Raw genomic sequence first — 16,789 nt, 5'->3', positions numbered from 1 at the left:
GCACTCCTCTCCCCACTCAAGCTCATTCCCGCACTCCACTCCTCACGCACCCTCATTTCCGCACTCCTCACCCCACGCACACTCATTCCCGTACTCCACTCCCCATGCACTCTCATTCCCGCACTCCACTACCCACGCACTCTCATTCCCGCACTCCACTCCTCACGCACTCTCATTCCCGTACTCCACGCCCCACGCACTCTCATTCCCGCACTCCACTCCCCACGCACACTCATTCCCGTACTCGACTCCCCATGCACTCTCATTCCCGCACTCCACTCTCCACACACTCTCTTTCCCGCACTCCACTCCTAACGCACTCTCATTCCCGTACTCCACACCCCACGCACTCTCATTCCCTCACTCCACTCCCCGCACACTCTCTTCCACACTCCACTCCCCATGCATTCTCATTCCCGTACTCCACTCCCCATGCACTCTCATTCCCGCACTCCACTCCCCACGCACTCTCATTCCCGCACTCCACTCCCCACTCACTCTCATTCCGTACTCCACTTCCCATGCACTCTCATTCCAGCACTCCACTCCCCACGCACTCTCATTCCCGCACTCCACTCCCCACGCACTCTCATTCCTGCACTCCACTCCTCACACACTCTCAATCCTGCACTCCACTCCTCACTCACTCTCATTCCGTACTCCACTTCCCATGCACTCTCATTCCTGCACTCCACTACCCACGCAGTCTCATTCCCGCACTCCACTCAACACACAGTCTCATTCCCACACTCCACTCCCGCCACACTCTCATTCCCACTCCACATGCCACACACTCTCAATCGCGCACTCCACTCCCCACGCACTCTCATTCCCACACTCCACTCCCCACGCACTCTCATTCCCGCATTCCACTCCCCCCACACTCTCATTCCCGCACTCCACTCCCCACACACTCTCATTCCTGCACGCCACTCCCCACGCACTCTCATCCCCGCATTCCACTCCCCCCACACTCTCATTCCCGCACTCCACACCCCACGCACTCTCATTCCCGCACTCCACTCCCCACACACTCTCATTCCCGCACTCCACTCACCACGTTCTCTCATTCCAGCACTCCACTCGCCACGTACTCTAATTCCAGCGCTCCGCAAACCACGCATTCTCATTCCCCCACTCCACTCCCCACGCACTCTCATTCCAGCACTCCACTCTCCACGCACTGTCATTCCCGCACTCCACTCCCCACGTTCTCTCATTCCAGCACTTTACTCCCCGCACGCTCTCATTCCCGCACTGCACTCTCCGCACACTCTCATTCCCGCACTCCTCTCCCCATGCACTCTCCTTCCCGCACTCCACACCCCACGCACTCTCATTCCCGCACTCCACTCCTCACGCACTCTGATTCCAGCATTCCACTCCCCACGCACTCTCATTCTCGCACTCCACTCCTCACGCACTCTCATTCCCGTACTCCACTCCACACGCACTCTCATTCCCGCACTCCACTCCCCCCACACTCTCTTCCACACTGCACTCCACACGCACTCTCATTCCCGCTCTCCACTCCTCACGCTCTCTGATTCCTGCACTCCACTCCCCACGCACTGTCATTCCCGCACTCCACTCCCCACGTTCTCTCATTCCAGCACTTTACTCCCCGCACGCTCTCATTCCCGCACTGCACTCTCCGCACAATCTCATTCCCGCAATCCTCTCCCCACGCACTCTCATTCCCGCACTCCACTCCCCACGCACTCTCATTCCCGCACTCCACTCCTCACGAACTTTGATTCCATCATTGCACTCACCACGCACTCTTATTCCCGCACTCCACTCCTCACGCACTCTCATTCCCGGACTCCACTCCCCACGCACTCTCATTCCCGCACTCCACTCCCCCCACACTCTCATCCACACTCCACTCCCCACGCACTCTCATTCCCGCACTCCACTCCTCACGCACTCTCATTCCAGCACTCCACTCCCCACGCACTCTCATTCCCGCACTCCACTCCCCACGCACTCTCATTCCTGCACTCCACTCCTCACACACTCTCAATCCTGCACTCCACTCCTCACTCACTCTCATTCCGTACTCCACTTCCCATGCACTCTCATTCCCGCACTCCACTACCCACGCAGTCTCATTCCCGCACTCCACTCCACACACAGTCTCATTCCCACACTCCACTCCCGCCACACTCTCATTCCCACTCCACATGCCACACACTCTCAATCACGCACTCCACTCCCCACGCACTCTCATTCCCGCACTCCACTCCCCACGCACTCTCATTCCCGCATTCCACTCCCCCCACACTCTCATTCCCGCACTCCACTCCCCACACACTCTCATTCCTGCACGCCACTCCCCACGCACTCTCATCCCCGCATTCCACTCCCCCCACACTCTCATTCCCGCACTCCACACCCCACGCACTCTCATTCCCGCACTCCACTCCCCACACACTCTCATTCCCGCACTCCACTCCCCACGTTCTCTCATTCCAGCACTTTACTCCCCGCTCGCTCTCATTCCCGCACTGCAATCTCCGCACACTCTCATTCCCGCACTCCACTCCCCATGCACTCTCATTCCCGCACTCCACTCCCCACGCACTCTCATTCCCGCACTCCACTCCCCACTCACTCACATTCCGTACTCCACTTCCCATGCACTCTCATTCCAGCACTCCACTCCCCACGCACTCTCATTCCCGCACTCCACTCCCCACGCACTCTCATTCCTGCACTCCACTCCTCACACACTCTCAATCCTGCACTCCACTCCTCACTCACTCTCATTCCGTACTCCACTTCCCATGCACTCTCATTCCCGCACTGCACTACCCACGCAGTCTCATTCCCGCACTCCACTCCACACACAGTCTCAGTCCCACACTCCACTCCCGCCACACTCTCATTCCCACTCCACATGCCACACACTCTCAATCGCGCACTCCACTCCCCACGCACTCTCATTCCCGCACTCCACTCCCCACGCACTCTCATTCCCGCATTCCACTCCCCCCACACTCTCATTCCCGCACTCCACTCCCCACACACTCTCATTCCTGCACGCCACTCCCCACGCACTCTCATCCCCGCATTCCACTCCCCCCACACTCTCATTCCCGCACTCCACACCCCACGCACTCTCATTCCCGCACTCCACTCCCCACACACTCTCATTCCCGCACTCCACTCACCACGTTCTCTCATTCCAGCACTCCACTCGCCACGTACTCTAATTCCAGCGCTCCGCACACCACGCATTCTCATTCCCCCACTCCACTCCCCACGCACTCTCATTCCAGCACTCCACTCTCCACGCACTGTCATTCCCGCACTCCACTCCCCACGTTCTCTCATTCCAGCACTTTACTCCCCGCACGCTCTCATTCCCGCACTGCACTCTCCGCACACTCTCATTCCCGCACTCCTCTCCCCATGCACTCTCATTCCCGCACTCCACACCCCACGCACTCTCATTCCCGCACTCCACTCCTCACGCACTCTGATTCCAGCATTCCACTCCCCACGCACTCTCATTCTCGCACTCCACTCCTCACGCACTCTCATTCCCGTACTCCACTCCACACGCACTCTCATTCCCGCACTCCACTCCCCCCACACTCTCTTCCACACTCCACTCCACACGCACTCTCATTCCCGCTCTCCACTCCTCACGCTCTCTGATTCCTGCACTCCACTCCCCACGCACTGTCATTCCCGCACTCCACTCCCCACGTTCTCTCATTCCAGCACTTTACTCCCCGCACGCTCTCATTCCCGCACTGCACTCTCCGCACAATCTCATTCCCGCAATCCTCTCCCCACGCACTCTCATTCCCGCACTCCACTCCCCACGCACTCTCATTCCCGCACTCCACTCCTCACGAACTTTGATTCCATCATTCCACTCACCACGCACTCTTATTCCCGCACTCTACTCCTCACGCACTCTCATTCCCGGACTCCACTCCCCACGCACTCTCATTCCCGCACTCCACTCCCCCCACACTCTCATCCACACTCCACTCCCCACGCACTCTCATTCCCGCACTCCACTCCTCACGCACTCTCATTCCAGCACTCCACTCCCCACGCACTCTCATTCCCGCACTCCACTCCCCACGCACTCTCATTCCTGCACTCCACTCCTCACACACTCTCAATCCTGCACTCCACTCCTCACTCACTCTCATTCCGTACTCCACTTCCCATGCACTCTCATTCCCGCACTCCACTACCCACGCAGTCTCATTCCCGCACTCCACTCCACACACAGTCTCATTCCCACACTCCACTCCCGCCACACTCTCATTCCCACTCCACATGCCACACACTCTCAATCACGCACTCCACTCCCCACGCACTCTCATTCCCGCACTCCACTCCCCACGCACTCTCATTCCCGCATTCCACTCCCCCCACACTCTCATTCCCGCACTCCACTCCCCACACACTCTCATTCCTGCACGCCACTCCCCACGCACTCTCATCCCCGCACTCCACACCCCACGCACTCTCATTCCCGCACTCCACTCCCCACACACTCTCATTCCCGCACTCCACTCCCCACGTTCTCTCATTCCAGCACTTTACTCCCCGCACGCTCTCATTCCCGCACTCCACTCCCCATGCACTCTCATTCCCGCACTCCACTCCCCATGCACTCTCATTCCCGCACTCCACTCCCCACGCACTCTCATTCCCGCACTCCACTCCCCACTCACTCACATTCCGTACTCCACTCCCCACACACTCTCATTCCTGCACGCCACTCCCCACGCACTCTCATCCCCGCACTCCACACCCCACGCACTCTCATTCCCGCACTCCACTCCCCACACACTCTCATTCCCGCACTCCACTCCCCACGTTCTCTCATTCCAGCACTTTACTCCCCGCACGCTCTCATTCCCGCACTCCACTCCCCATGCACTCTCATTCCCGCACTCCTCTCCCCACGCACTCTCATTCCCGCACTCCACTCCCCACGCACCCTCATTCCCGCACCCCACTCCTCACGCACTCTGATTCCAGCATTCCACTCCCCACGCACTCTCATTCCCGCACTCCACTCCTCACGCACACTCATTCCCGTACTCCACTCCCTACGCACTCTCATTCCCGCACTCTACTTCCCCACACTTTCTTCCACACTCCACTCCCCACGCACTCTCATTCCCGCACTCCACTCCTCACGCACTCTGATTCCAGCATTCCAGTCCCCACGCACTCTCATTCCCGCACTCCTCTCCCCACTCAAGCTCATTCCCGCACTCCACTCCTCACGCACCCTCATTTCCGCACTCCTCACCCCACGCACACTCATTCCCGTACTCCACTCCCCATGCACTCTCATTCCCGCACTCCACTACCCACGCACTCTCATTCCCGCACTCCACTCCTCACGCACTCTCATTCCCGTACTCCACGCCCCACGCACTCTCATTCCCGCACTCCACTCCCCACGCACACTCATTCCCGTACTCGACTCCCCATGCACTCTCATTCCCGCACTCCACTCTCCACACACTCTCTTTCCCGCACTCCACTCCTAACGCACTCTCATTCCCGTACTCCACACCCCACGCACTCTCATTCCCTCACTCCACTCCCCGCACAATCTCTTCCACACTCCACTCCCCATGCATTCTCATTCCCGTACTCCACTCCCCATGCACTCTCATTCCCGCACTCCACTCCCCACGCACTCTCATTCCCGCACTCCACTCCCCACTCACTCTCATTCCGTACTCCACTTCCCATGCACTCTCATTCCAGCACTCCACTCCCCACGCACTCTCATTCCCGCACTCCACTCCCCACGCACTCTCATTCCTGCACTCCACTCCTCACACACTCTCAATCCTGCACTCCACTCCTCACTCACTCTCATTCCGTACTCCACTTCCCATGCACTCTCATTCCCGCACTCCACTACCCACGCAGTCTCATTCCCGCACTCCACTCAACACACAGTCTCATTCCCACTCTCCACTCCCGCCACACTCTCATTCCCACTCCACATGCCACACACTCTCAATCGCGCACTCCACTCCCCACGCACTCTCATTCCCACACTCCACTCCCCACGCACTCTCATTCCCGCATTCCACTCCCCCCACACTCTCATTCCCGCACTCCACTCCCCACACACTCTCATTCCTGCACGCCACTCCCCACGCACTCTCATCCCCGCATTCCACTCCCCCCACACTCTCATTCCCGCACTCCACACCCCACGCACTCTCATTCCCGCACTCCACTCCCCACACACTCTCATTCCCGCACTCCACTCACCACGTTCTCTCATTCCAGCACTCCACTCGCCACGTACTCTAATTCCAGCGCTCCGCAAACCACGCATTCTCATTCCCCCACTCCACTCCCCACGCACTCTCATTCCAGCACTCCACTCTCCACGCACTGTCATTCCCGCACTCCACTCCCCACGTTCTCTCATTCCAGCACTTTACTCCCCGCACGCTCTCATTCCCGCACTGCACTCTCCGCACACTCTCATTCCCGCACTCCTCTCCCCATGCACTCTCCTTCCCGCACTCCACACCCCACGCACTCTCATTCCCGCACTCCACTCCTCACGCACTCTGATTCCAGCATTCCACTCCCCACGCACTCTCATTCTCGCACTCCACTCCTCACGCACTCTCATTCCCGTACTCCACTCCACACGCACTCTCATTCCCGCACTCCACTCCCCCCACACTCTCTTCCACACTCCACTCCACACGCACTCTCATTCCCGCTCTCCACTCCTCACGCTCTCTGATTCCTGCACTCCACTCCCCACGCACTGTCATTCCCGCACTCCACTCCCCACGTTCTCTCATTCCAGCACTTTACTCCCCGCACGCTCTCATTCCCGCACTGCACTCTCCGCACAATCTCATTCCCGCAATCCTCTCCCCACGCACTCTCATTCCCGCACTCCACTCCCCACGCACTCTCATTCCCGCACTCCACTCCTCACGAACTTTGATTCCATCATTGCACTCACCACGCACTCTTATTCCCGCACTCCACTCCTCACGCACTCTCATTCCCGGACTCCACTCCCCACGCACTCTCATTCCCGCACTCCACTCCCCCCACACTCTCATCCACACTCCACTCCCCACGCACTCTCATTCCCGCACTCCACTCCTCACGCACTCTCATTCCAGCACTCCACTCCCCACGCACTCTCATTCCCGCACTCCACTCCCCACGCACTCTCATTCCTGCACTCCACTCCTCACACACTCTCAATCCTGCACTCCACTCCTCACTCACTCTCATTCCGTACTCCACTTCCCATGCACTCTCATTCCCGCACTCCACTACCCACGCAGTCTCATTCCCGCACTCCACTCCACACACAGTCTCATTCCCACACTCCACTCCCGCCACACTCTCATTCCCACTCCACATGCCACACACTCTCAATCACGCACTCCACTCCCCACGCACTCTCATTCCCGCACTCCACTCCCCACGCACTCTCATTCCCGCATTCCACTCCCCCCACACTCTCATTCCCGCACTCCACTCCCCACACACTCTCATTCCTGCACGCCACTCCCCACGCACTCTCATCCCCGCATTCCACTCCCCCCACACTCTCATTCCCGCACTCCACACCCCACGCACTCTCATTCCCGCACTCCACTCCCCACACACTCTCATTCCCGCACTCCACTCCCCACGTTCTCTCATTCCAGCACTTTACTCCCCGCACGCTCTCATTCCCGCACTGCAATCTCCGCACACTCTCATTCCCGCACTCCACTCCCCATGCACTCTCATTCCCGCACTCCACTCCCCACGCACTCTCATTCCCGCACTCCACTCCCCACTCACTCACATTCCGTACTCCACTTCCCATGCACTCTCATTCCAGCACTCCACTACCCACGCACTCTCATTCCCGCACTCCACTCCACACACAGTCTCAGTCCCACACTCCACTCCCGCCACACTCTCATTCCCACTCCACATGCCACACACTCTCAATCGCGCACTCCACTCCCCACGCACTCTCATTCCCGCACTCCACTCCCCACGCACTCTCATTCCCGCATTCCACTCCCCCCACACTCTCATTCCCGCACTCCACTCCCCACACACTCTCATTCCTGCACGCCACTCCCCACGCACTCTCATCCCCGCATTCCACTCCCCCCACACTCTCATTCCCGCACTCCACACCCCACGCACTCTCATTCCCGCACTCCACTCCCCACACACTCTCATTCCCGCACTCCACTCACCACGTTCTCTCATTCCAGCACTCCACTCGCCACGTACTCTAATTCCAGCGCTCCGCACACCACGCATTCTCATTCCCCCACTCCACTCCCCACGCACTCTCATTCCAGCACTCCACTCTCCACGCACTGTCATTCCCGCACTCCACTCCCCACGTTCTCTCATTCCAGCACTTTACTCCCCGCACGCTCTCATTCCCGCACTGCACTCTCCGCACACTCTCATTCCCGCACTCCTCTCCCCATGCACTCTCATTCCCGCACTCCACACCCCACGCACTCTCATTCCCGCACTCCACTCCTCACGCACTCTGATTCCAGCATTCCACTCCCCACGCACTCTCATTCTCGCACTCCACTCCTCACGCACTCTCATTCCCGTACTCCACTCCACACGCACTCTCATTCCCGCACTCCACTCCCCCCACACTCTCTTCCACACTCCACTCCACACGCACTCTCATTCCCGCTCTCCACTCCTCACGCTCTCTGATTCCTGCACTCCACTCCCCACGCACTGTCATTCCCGCACTCCACTCCCCACGTTCTCTCATTCCAGCACTTTACTCCCCGCACGCTCTCATTCCCGCACTGCACTCTCCGCACAATCTCATTCCCGCAATCCTCTCCCCACGCACTCTCATTCCCGCACTCCACTCCCCACGCACTCTCATTCCCGCACTCCACTCCTCACGAACTTTGATTCCATCATTCCACTCACCACGCACTCTTATTCCCGCACTCTACTCCTCACGCACTCTCATTCCCGGACTCCACTCCCCACGCACTCTCATTCCCGCACTCCACTCCCCCCACACTCTCATCCACACTCCACTCCCCACGCACTCTCATTCCCGCACTCCACTCCTCACGCACTCTCATTCCAGCACTCCACTCCCCACGCACTCTCATTCCCGCACTCCACTCCCCACGCACTCTCATTCCTGCACTCCACTCCTCACACACTCTCAATCCTGCACTCCACTCCTCACTCACTCTCATTCCGTACTCCACTTCCCATGCACTCTCATTCCCGCACTCCACTACCCACGCAGTCTCATTCCCGCACTCCACTCCACACACAGTCTCATTCCCACACTCCACTCCCGCCACACTCTCATTCCCACTCCACATGCCACACACTCTCAATCACGCACTCCACTCCCCACGCACTCTCATTCCCGCACTCCACTCCCCACGCACTCTCATTCCCGCATTCCACTCCCCCCACACTCTCATTCCCGCACTCCACTCCCCACACACTCTCATTCCTGCACGCCACTCCCCACGCACTCTCATCCCCGCACTCCACACCCCACGCACTCTCATTCCCGCACTCCACTCCCCACACACTCTCATTCCCGCACTCCACTCCCCACGTTCTCTCATTCCAGCACTTTACTCCCCGCACGCTCTCATTCCCGCACTCCACTCCCCATGCACTCTCATTCCCGCACTCCACTCCCCATGCACTCTCATTCCCGCACTCCACTCCCCACGCACTCTCATTCCCGCACTCCACTCCCCACTCACTCACATTCCGTACTCCACTTCCCATGCACTCTCATTCCAGCACTCCACTCCCCACGCACTCTCATTCCCGCACTCCACTCCCCACGCACTCTCATTCCTGCACTCCACTCCTCACACACTCTCAATCCTGCACTCCACTCCTCACTCACTCTCATTCCGTACTCCACTTCCCATGCACTCTCATTCCCGCACTCCACTACCCACGCAGTCTCATTCCCGCACTCCACTCCACACACAGTCTCATTCCCACACTCCACTCCCGCCACACTCTCATTCCCACTCCACATGCCACACACTCTCAATCGCGCACTCCACTCCCCACGCACTCTCATTCCCGCACTCCACTCCCCACGCACTCTCATCCCCGCATTCCACTCCCCCCACACTCTCATTCCCGCACTCCACTCCCCACGCACTCTCATTCCCGCACTCCACTCCCCACACACTCTCATTCCCGCACTCCACTCACCACGTTCTCTCATTCCAGCACTCCACTCGCCACGTACTCTAATTCCAGCGCTCCGCACACCACGCATTCTCATTCCCCCACTCCACTCCCCACGCACTCTCATTCCAGCACTCCACTCTCCACGCACTGTCATTCCCGCACTCCACTCCCCACGTTCTCTCATTCCAGCACTTTACTCCCCGCACGCTCTCATTCCCGCACTGCACTCTCCGCACACTCTCATTCCCGCACTCCTCTCCCCATGCACTCTCATTCCCGCACTCCACACCCCACGCACTCTCATTCCCGCACTCCACTCCTCACGCACTCTGATTCCAGCATTCCACTCCCCACGCACTCTCATTCCCGCACTCCACTCCTCACGCACTCTCATTCCCGTACTCCTCTCCACACGCACTCTCATTCCCGCACTCCACTCCCCCCACACTCTCTTCCACACTCCACTCCACACGCACTCTCATTCCCGCTCTCCACTCCTCACGCTCTCTGATTCCTGCACTCCACTCCCCACGCACTGTCATTCCCGCACTCCACTCCCCACGTTCTCTCATTCCAGCACTTTACTCCCCGCACGCTCTCATTCCCGCACTGCACTCTCCGCACAATCTCATTCCCGCAATCCTCTCCACACGCACTCTCATTCCCGCACTCCACTCCCCACGCACTCTCATTCCCGCACTCCACTCCTCACGAACTTTGATTCCATCATTCCACTCACCACGCACTCTTATTCCCGCACTCCACTCCTCACGCACTCTCATTCCCGCACTCCACTCCTCACGCACTCTCATTCCAGCACTCCACTCCCCACGCACTCTCATTCCCGCACTCCACTCCCCACGCACTCTCATTCCTGCACTCCACTCCGCACACACTCTCAATCCTGCACTCCACTCCTCACTCACTCTCATTCCGTACTCCACTTCCCATGCACTCTCATTCCCGCACTCCACTACCCACGCAGTCTCATTCCCGCACTCCACTCCACACACAGTCTCATTCCCACACTACACTCCCGCCACACTCTCATTCCCACTCCACATGCCACACACTCTCAATCGCGCACTCCACTCCCCACGCACTCTCATTCCCGCACTCCACTCCCCACGGACTCTCATTCCCGCATTCCACTCCCCCCACACTCTCATTCCCGCACTCCACTCCCCACACACTCTCATTCCTGCACGCCACTCCCCACGCACTCTCATCCCCGCATTCCACTCCCCCCACACTCTCATTCCCGCACTCAACTCCCCCCAGATTCTCAATCCCGCACTCCACTCCCCACGCACTCACATTCCCGCACTCCACTCCCCACGTTCTCTCATTCCAGCACTTTACTCCCCGCACGCTCTCATTCCCGCACTGCACTCTCCGCACACTCTCATTCCCGCACTCCTCTCCCCATGCACTCTCATTCCCGCACTCCACACCCCACGCACTCTCATTCCCGCACTCCACTCCTCACGCACTCTGATTCCAGCATTCCACTCCCCACGCACTCTCATTCCCGCACTCCACTCCTCACGCACTCTCATTCCCGTACTCCACTCCACACGCACTCTCATTCCCGCACTCCACTCCCCCCACACTCTCTTCCACACTCCACTCCACACGCACTCTCATTCCCGCTCTCCACTCCTCACGCACTCTGATTCCTGCACTCCACTCCCCACGCACTGTCATTCCCGCACTCCACGCCCCACGTTCTCTCATTCCAGCACTTTACTCCCCGCACGCTCTCATTCCCGCACTGCACTCTCCGCACAATCTCATTCCCGCAATCCTCTCCCCACGCACTCTCATTCCCGCACTCCACTCCCCACGCACTCTCATTCCCGCACTCCACTCCTCACGAACTTTGATTCCATCATTCCACTCACCACGCACTCTTATTCCCGCACTCCACTCCTCACGCACTCTCATTCCCGGACTCCACTCCCCACGCACTCTCATTCCCGCACTCCACTCCCCCCACACTCTCATCCACACTCCACTCCCCACGCACTCTCATTCCCGCACTCCACTCCTCACGCACTCTGATTCCAGCATTCCACTCCCCATGCACTCCCATTCCCGCACTCTACTCCGCACACACTCTCATATCCGCACTCCTCTCCGCAAGCACTCTCATTCCCGCACTCCACTCCCCACGCACACTCATTCCCGTACTCGACTCTCCATGCACTCTCATTCCCGCACTCCACTCCCCACACACTCTCATTCCCGCACTCCACTCCTAACGCACTCTCATTCCCGTACTCCACGCTCCACGCACTCTCATTCCCGCACAGCACTCCCCGCAAACTCTCTTCCACACTCCACTCCCCATGCACTCTCATTCCCGCACTCCACTCCTCACGCACTCTGATTCCAGCATTCCACTCCCCATGCACTCTCATTCCCGCACTCCACTCCCCACGCACACTCATTCCCGTGCTCCACTCCCCACGCACTCTCATTCCCGCACTCCACTCCCCACGCACTCTCATTCCCGTACTCCACTCCCCACGCACTCTCATTCCCGCACTCCACTCCCCACGCACTCTCATTCCAGCACTCCACTCCCCATGCACTCTCATTCCCGCACTCCACTCCCCACGCACTTTCATTCACGCACTCAACTCCCCCCAGATTCTCAATCCGGCACTCCACTCCCCACGCACTCACATTCCCGCACTCCACTCGCCCAGACTCTCATTGCAGCACTCCACTCCCCACGCACTCACATTCACGCACTCCACTCCCCACGCATTCTCATTCCCGCACTCCACTCGCCACGCACTCTCATTCCTGCACTCCACTCCCCCCACACTCTCATTCCCGCACTCCACTCCCCATGCACTATCATTCCCGTACTCCACTCCCCATGCACTCTCATTCCCGCACTCCACTCCCCACGCACTCTCATTCCCGCACTCCACTCCTCACTCACTCTCATTCCCGCACTCCACTCCCCCCACACTCTCATTCCCGCAGTCCATTCCCCACACACTCTCATTCCTGCACGCCACTCCCCGCGCACTCTCATCCCCGCATTCCACTCACCCCACACTCTCATTCCCGCACTCCACTCCCCACGGACTCTCATTCCCGCACTCCACTCCCCAGACACTCTCATTCCCGCACTCCACTAACCACGTTCTCTCATTCCAGCACTCCACTCGCCACGTACTCTAATTCCAGCACTCCACACCCCATGCATTCTCGTTCCCCTACTCCACTCCCCACGCACTCTCATTCCAGCACTCCACTCTCCACGCACCGTCATTCCCGCACTCCACTCCCCACGTTCTCTCATTCCAGCACTTTACTCCCCGCACGCTCTCATTCCCGCACTGCACTCTCCGCACACTCTCATTCCCGCACTCCTCTCCCCAGGCACTCTCATTCCCGCACTCCACACCCCACGCACTCTCATTCCCGCACTCCACTCCTCACACACTCTCATTCCCGCACTCCACTCCCCACGCACTCTCACTCCCGTACTCCACTCCCCACGCACTCTCATTCCCGCACTCCACTCCCCACGCACACTCATTCCACCACTCCACTCCCCATGCACTCTCATTCCCGCACTCCACTCCGCACGCACTCTCATTCCCGCACTCCACTCCTCACACACTCTCATTCCTGTACTCCACTCCTCACTCACTCTCACTCCGTACTCCACTTCCCATGCACTCTCATTCCCGCTCTCCACTCCTCACGCTCTCTGATTCCTGCACTCCACTCCCCACGCACTGTCATTCCCGCACTCCACTCCCCACGTTCTCTCATTCCAGCACTTTACTCCCCGCACGCTCTCATTCCCGCACTGCACTCTCCGCACAATCTCATTCCCGCAATCCTCTCCCCACGCACTCTCATTCCCGCACTCCACTCCCCACGCACTCTCATTCCCGCACTCCACTCCTCACGAACTTTGATTCCATCATTCCACTCACCACGCACTCTTATTCCCGCACTCCACTCCTCACGCACTCTCATTCCCGGACTCCAATCCCCACGCACTCTCATTCCCGCACTCCACTCCCCCCACACTCTCATCCACACTCCACTCCCCACGCACTCTCATTCCCGCACTCCACTCCTCACGCACTCTCATTCCAGCACTCCACTCCCCACGCACTCTCATTCCCGCACTCCACTCCCCACGCACTCTCATTCCTGCACTCCACTCCTCACACACTCTCAATCCTGCACTCCACTCCTCACTCACTCTCATTCCGTACTCCACTTCCCATGCACTCTCATTCCCGCACTCCACTACCCACGCAGTCTCATTCCCGCACTCCACTCCACACACAGTCTCATTCCCACACTCCACTCCCGCCACACTCTCATTCCCACTCCACATGCCACACACTCTCAATCGCGCACTCCACTCCCCACGCACTCTCATTCCCGCACTCCACTCCCCACGCACTCTCATTCCCGCATTCCACTCCCCCCACACTCTCATTCCCGCACTCCACTCCCCACACACTCTCATTCCTGCACGCCACTCCCCACGCACTCTCATCCCCGCATTCCACTCCCCCCACACTCTCATTCCCGCACTCCACACCCCACGCACTCTCATTCCCGCACTCCACTCCCCACACACTCTCATTCCCGCACTCCACTCACCACGTTCTCTCATTCCAGCACTCCACTCTCCACGCACTGTCATTCCCGCACTCCACTCCCCACGTTCTCTCATTCCAGCACTTTACTCCCCGCACGCTCTCATTCCCGCACTGCACTCTCCGCACACCCTCATTCCCGCACTCCTCTCCCCATGCACTCTCATTCCCGCACTCCACACCCCACGCACTCTCATTCCCGCACTCCACTCCTCACGCACTCTGATTCCAGCATTCCACTCCCCACGCACTCTCATTCCCGCACTCCACTCCTCACGCACTCTCATTCCCGTACTCCACTCCACACGCACTCTCATTCCCGCACTCCTCTCCCCCCACACTCTCTTCCACACTCCACTCCACACGCACTCTCATTCCCGCTCTCCACTCCTCACGCACTCTGATTCCTGCACTCCACTCCCCACGCACTGTCATTCCCGCACTCCACTCCCCACGTCCTCTCATTCCAGCACTTTACTCCCCGCACGCTCTCATTCCCGCACTGCACTCTCCGCACAATCTCATTCCCGCAATGCTCTCCCCACGCACTCTCATTCCCGCACTCCACTCCCCACGCACTCTCATTCCCGCACTCCACTCCTCACGAACTTTGATTCCATCATTCCACTCACCACGCACTCTTATTCCCGCACTCCACTCCTCACGCACTCTCATTCCCGGACTCCACTCCCCACGCACTCTCATTCCCGCACTCCACTCCTCACGCACTCTCATTCCAGCACTCCACTCCCCACGCACTCTCATTCCCGCACTCCACTCCCCACGCACTCTCATTCCTGCACTCCACTCCTCACACACTCTCAATCCTGCACTCCACTCCTCACTCACTCTCATTCCGTACTCCACTTCCCATGCACTCTCATTCCCGCACTCCACTACCCACGCAGTCTCATTCCCGCACTCCACTCCACACACAGTCTCATTCCCACACTCCACTCCCGCCACACTCTCATTCCCACTCCACATGCCACACACTCTCAATCGCGCACTCCACTCCCCACGCACTCTCATTCCCGCACTCCACTCCCCACGCACTCTCATTCCCGCATTCCACTCCCCCCACACTCTCATTCCCGCACTCCACTCCCCACACACTCTCATTCCTGCACGCCACTCCCCACGCACTCTCATCCCCGCATTCCACTCCCCCCACACTCTCATTCCCGCACTCCACACCCCACGCACTCTCATTCCCGCACTCCACTCCCCACACACTCTCATTCCCGCACTCCACTCACCACGTTCTCTCATTCCAGCACTCCACTCTCCACGCACTGTCATTCCCGCACTCCACTCCCCACGTTCTCTCATTCCAGCACTTTACTCCCCGCACGCTCTCATTCCCGCACTGCACTCTCCGCACACCCTCATTTCCGCACTCCTCTCCCCATGCACTCTCATTCCCGCACTCCACACCCCACGCACTCTCATTCCCGCACTCCACTCCTCACGCACTCTGATTCCAGCATTCCACTCCCCACGCACTCTCATTCCCGCACTCCACTCCTCACGCACTCTCATTCCCGTACTCCACTCCACACGCACTCTCATTCCCGCACTCCTCTCCCCCCACACTCTCTTCCACACTCCACTCCACACGCACTCTCATTCCCGCTCTCCACTCCTCACGCACTCTGATTCCTGCACTCCACTCCCCACGCACTGTCATTCCCGCACTCCACTCCCCACGTCCTCTCATTCCAGCACTTTACTCCCCGCACGCTCTCATTCCCGCACTGCACTCTCCGCACAATCTCATTCCCGCAATGCTCTCCCCACGCACTCTCATTCCCGCACTCCACTCCCCACGCACTCTCATTCCCGCACTCCACTCCTCACGAACTTTGATTCCATCATTCCACTCACCACGCACTCTTATTCCCGCACTCCAC

The sequence above is a fragment of the Scyliorhinus torazame genome, chromosome 3 (assembly GCF_047496885.1).
Source record: "Scyliorhinus torazame isolate Kashiwa2021f chromosome 3, sScyTor2.1, whole genome shotgun sequence".
Classification (NCBI taxonomy): Eukaryota; Metazoa; Chordata; class Chondrichthyes; order Carcharhiniformes; family Scyliorhinidae; genus Scyliorhinus; species Scyliorhinus torazame.
Note: the sequence above shows the minus strand (reverse complement) of the source record.